This window comes from Diadema setosum, chromosome 11 (genome assembly GCF_964275005.1).
Source record: "Diadema setosum chromosome 11, eeDiaSeto1, whole genome shotgun sequence".
NCBI lineage: Eukaryota > Metazoa > Echinodermata > Echinoidea > Diadematoida > Diadematidae > Diadema > Diadema setosum.
In genome coordinates, this window is record NC_092695.1 from 7790932 (window position 1) to 7796625 (window position 5694).

Below are 5694 nucleotides of genomic sequence, written 5' to 3' on the forward strand. Positions count from 1 at the left end.
TATTACTCATGAACGATTGATTTTGGGTACACATTTTAGGGGCAAAACTAATCGATACTTAATAGCTCCTTCTTCTCTTCAGTCTTTTGAGTATACAGAGGTAGAGAAAGAGAGAGAGAGAGAGAGAGAGAGAGAGAGAGAATGTTATTCTTTTTTAAAGATAATATCCGCATAAAAAAAAGCTCCATAATATTGATTCTCGTTAATCTCAAGGTAAAATATTGAGTGCTATTTGAAATGCAATGTAAAAAAGAAATGCTAATCTTGCTACAACAATTGCAATACTAAATCAAGAGCACGAAACAATGGCAACTTTTGTTCTCCTCAAACCTGATATAGGCCTAAGGTAACATGATTTTTATTCAGTTCATGTATTTGTCCACGCTGCATAGAATAGGGCGAACTTTGTGCCTGTAGGTTTTCCTTCTTTGGAATTTAATGATAGATGTATGAAAAGGAATTCATTGAGTATAATAAATAGAGTTTAAATTGGAATAGGCATTTCGGTTACTGCTGGAGTCATTATATTAATTCGCAAGACCGCATTAGACTGTATTTTCGTAGTTTTTATATTCTAATTCGGCTAAAGCCTTTGTTGAATTGATAATTCACAAGATCCCTTTAGACTGCGTTTCCGTAGTTTTTGACTACGGCTAAAGCCATTATCAATTCAATAGACGGCATTAAACCGCGTTTTCGTAGTTTTTTAATATTCTGAAGGGTGATTCCATTAGGCTTAATCATTCAACGATTGGTTGCTTGCAATATAGAAACCATTCATTACTGCTTCAGCAATAAGGTACAACAAATCATGATAGAAATATGATTAGCTTCTATGTTTTATTTCTTTATTTGTTGTTGACGTGTGTGTGTGTATATGTGTGTGTTTGTGTGTGTGTGTTTGTACATAACACCTTTTACAGCAAAAAATTAGTGCCTGAGGCATACCTTTTCCAACACTCGTTTTAAGCTCAGATCGGAAGGTTGTTTGTCTGGGCTGTAGCTATGATTGGTCTACTTCGTGAGAGCAGTCGCAACAATAATGAGCTCTATATAATAGTTATTATTATGCAGGTTTTCAACGCATGCGCATTATTACATTTGATTTTCAGAAAAGCTCTGATGGGCAACTAACTATTTCAGACAGCAGGGAGTACGAACGAACTCACTCCAGGGAGGATCCAGCGACAAGTTTCGGTGCATTGTTTTCCTCTCGGACGAGTAATGCCCACGAGAATTTTTTAATTTACATTTCTGACTCTATGTTTCAAACGCCACGATTCATTTTGCTTGCATCGATAGGAAATTAGAAAAGAATGGAGTTTTGGCGATCAGGCTAACAAGTATATATACCATCATTGTGATTGAGATTGACAGCAGAAGCAATAAGAATGGCGTCATTCTTAGAAGTTTTAACACTCTCAGTCTTTGTTGTTCTTATACCATCGGTGAACTGTGGCATCATCTTAGGTGAGTTTTCGATTGTGTGTGTGTGTGCGTGTGTGTGTGTGTGTGTGTGTGTGTGTTTATTATGGACATTCTCCTGGACATTGTGCCTTAATCAAAATCGTTCAATTCATCTTTCTCGACGTTTAGTAGATTCGTAATGTTATCATTGTAGTTATTATAATTTCAATACAGAATCCCCGCTGTCGAGGCTTTTGTTTAACACGATCTTTCAACTCTTAGTATTGATATGACTTCCACTTGGCAGATACATCTCATTCGTCTGACAGAATCGTAATCAAAAATCTTAAATCTCCCTCCATATACCATCACAATCGGGTTTGATGGAGTACCGGTTGATATTTACAATAAAAAACCCAAATAATCTGAATGGTAAGGTGATCGAAGGTTGAAGAGCTACTCCATTTCATGTTCAAATTGATCCAAATAGAAACAAACGAAATAAAAATTTTTTCATTAACATCGAACAGAACAAAAAGAAAATACGCCATTCTATTCTTCTTCAAAACTTGAAGATGAAAGGGATGTTTATCATATGATATCAAAATGAAATTATTTTGTTTTCCTAACTGTGATCATCAATAATGATAACAAGTTTGCTTTGTCAATTCAAAGAAAAACAATAAAAATAAGTAAGAGAGTTAGAAAAATAATAGAATAAACTATTTCATATTTCTTAATAGGAGATATACTGCACGGAGTGGCAAAATGTCTTGCGAGTTTGACACTTTGACACTTACGTAATTAGCACATTTAAATGTATATGTCACGAAGAGTTCAAGTCGAACTTAAAAGTTAAGGTCGACTCTATGGTATGCCGTTGGCTTCTTTTGTCAGTTCATTGCATTTTTTTTTTTTAGAATCCACTTCAAATTGTTAGCAAAATTAACAGGAAAAATGTCCCATAATTTATTTTGTTAACTAATGCCGTTATGAAAAATCTCCAAAATTGTCATTCTTATAAGTATGAAAGTTAGAATGTTATCAAAAATACACACAGCCTACCATAATCTTAACTTGATCTTAAAATTTAAGATCGACTTATATTCTTTGTGAAACACCCCCAGGAGAAACAATGGTATGTTCTATTTTTGCCCATCCACGTCTCTTTCTTCTCTCCTCTCATTCTCTCTGTCTATCTATTTGCTCTTTTTCTTCATCTATTTATAGTGATGATAGAGCCAGTATAGTGCCACTTAACGCACCCACTTTAATAATAATAATAATAAACCATATTTATATGGCGCATATCACAAAAATAGATTAATGTCTCTATGCGCATTGAAGGAAAAGGAACTAATAAATAGAAATAAGGAAAATAGACATGTGAGAGAGAGAGAGAGGAGGCAAAACAAGATGAAAAGTGACAGAGCTGTGATAAACATTGCTTAGTTTTAAACCTGGTCCACGGACATGTTAAAGAGATATGTTTTCAACAAACGTTTAAAATCATGTACTGTATTAATTTGCTTAAGATACGTGGGTAATTTGTTCCATAAGGGTACTCTGCTGCTGCCAGTTGAAAAGATCTTGCGCCATAAAATTGTGTTGATATTGTGGGGGTGTACAACAGAAGTTTGGACTGAGAGCGAAGATTCCTTGCTGGACGATATTTTGTTATGAGCTGTTGGAGGTAAGTAGGACCTAATTCTTGCAAACACATAAATACCATGATTAAGATCTTGAAGTCAATCCGTTGCTTTACTGGCAGCCACTGCAGTTGTCTTAAAATTGGACTTATATGTTCATTGAGTCGAGTACGTGTAACCAACCTAGCAGCAGAGTTTTGTATTCTCTGCAACTTTTGGATTTCATTGTTTGGTAAACCATACAAAATGCCGTTGCAGAAATCAAGACGAGACATTATGTGAGCGTGAACAAGTTTCTCTGTCGACTTTTTGGAAAGGAAAGGACGAATTGTTCCAATCGTGCGCAAGGCGAACGAGGCTGTTTCACAAATTTGATTCACATGGGCTGACAATGTCATATGTTTATCCAGTCTAACACCAAGGTTCCTGACGGAGTCAACTGTCTGTATACAATTGCTATCAAATGTAATGCTTTCAATCCTACCGTATTGCCTGAATTTGCTTGTAAAATGCAAAATTTCAGTCTTATCTTCATTGAGTTTAAGACCATTGTGAACCGACCAATGTTTTATGTCGACCATACAGGCTTGGAGTTGCAAAATTGCTTCTGACTGAATACCCCTCTTTACCAGAATATATACTTGTGTGTCATCAGCGTAAATCATACTATTTAGCTTGTGTGCACAGATAATGTCATATAGTGGGGCAATATAAAGGCTGAAGGCAACTGGGCCAAAAACTGATCCTTGCGGAACCCCGACAGAGGAGAACTTAACATCTGATTTACAATTGTCAGTTATAACCACTCTATATGTCCTGTTCTCAAAATATGGTTATGAGTTCAAGAGCCATACCACCGATGCCATATCTATCATGCAGACGAGATAACAACGTTTCATGTACAATCGTGTCAAATGCTGCCTTATAATCAAGTAAGAGTAGCCTCTTCACCTTTGTCGAGGCACTGAAGGATATCATTGACAACTCTAATTAATGCAGTTTCACAACAAAGGTACTGTCTGTACGCAGATTGAGTCATGACATACAAATTGTTTTTCTCAAGATAAACATTCAATTGATGGACCATGATTCTTTCAATCGTCTTGCCAAGGAATTTTTAGATGAGCAATCGGCCTGTAGTTTTTCAAGTCCTCCGGATCCAGTCCAGCTCCCTTGATGATAGGTGAGATATGAGTCTTCTTTAATGCATCCGGGAAACGGCCGCTTGCCAGAACCAAATTAACTATCCTTGTGATTATAGGAGCTAGCTCATCAATGCACCTCCTTAAGCAAGTCCGTTGGGATTGGATCCAATTCAGTATACGGTTTTCGTAGATTTTGAACGAGAAACAACTGTTTTCACCTGCAGTGAAGACACAGCTTGAAATTCATCAAACTTCAGGTTAGTTGTATGGAATATAACATCACAAACTCAGGACAAGATGCAGGATCGAGGGAGGAAACGATGTTATCCGTTTTGTCAGCAAAGAAGATACAAAACCGGTCTGCCAGAGATAGGCCATCAACATTATCCTTCAGTAGTGTTTTATCTGATCTCTCCCACATGTTACTGACTCTGCGAAAGAAGTCTCTTGGACCACAGCCTTCTAACTGCGCTGAATAAAAAACTCTTCTCGCCGGGATTAAGACTGCATTATAGAATGATGCCTCCTCCTTAAGAAATATCCATTCTGGTGATCAATTTCTAGCTTGGATTTCCGCCAACGTCTCTCAAGCCTTCGGAGTCTTCTTTTTACATCCTGACAGTCATCAGTGAACCAAGGTGAGCTAGGTCTGGCAGTAATTGTCCTGATGGTAAGAGGAGCGTGATGATCAAGTAAACCCTGCAGGGTTGACTCATAATGTTCAATCAGGTCATTGCAGTCAACTTCTGTGTAACATGTGTATAGATTTGACCTAATAATATCCAGCTTAAAAGTGTCAGGATTGATATCCTTTACCTTCCTAAACCTGATCTTTGTCCTCACAGGATCAGGTTTGCTGACGGAGAGGTTACACAAAACTGCTGCATGATCCGAGGGCAAGTAACTAGTGTGTGAGATCTGGGAGATGATGTCCTCTGAAGCTCGAGTTATTACCAAATCCGGTGTGTGTCCTTTGATATGAGTTGCAAAATCAATGTGCTGAAACAAATTGACTGATGATACCAGGTCAGAAAAGGCAGCCGCATCACGGTCATTAGGGTCATTGACATGAAAATTGAAGTCTCCTGTAATAACAAGCCTATTGGGCTCTATCATTAGTTTCTCAAGGAGAGTGGCAAACTCTTCAAAGAATTTTCGGGTTGTTGATGAATGATCTCTTTTCCTTTGAGGCCGATATATAACAATCAACCAAAATCAAACAAAAAATTTTACCACTTTTTTAATGTTCTTTATCATCACTGGTGACTTTCTCTACAACATAGTTGAATCAGTAGTAAATGTAGTAACAGTATAGTAAATGAAAGGAAATGAAGGCGAGTGCGTAATATATATATAAATATATATATATTATAAATATACATATATATATATGTGTGTGTGTGTGTGTGTATGTATGCGTGTGTGTGCGTATGTGTCAAGATTCAAGATTCAAGATTCAACTTTATTTTCACTTCCATCAAATAAACAAAGAA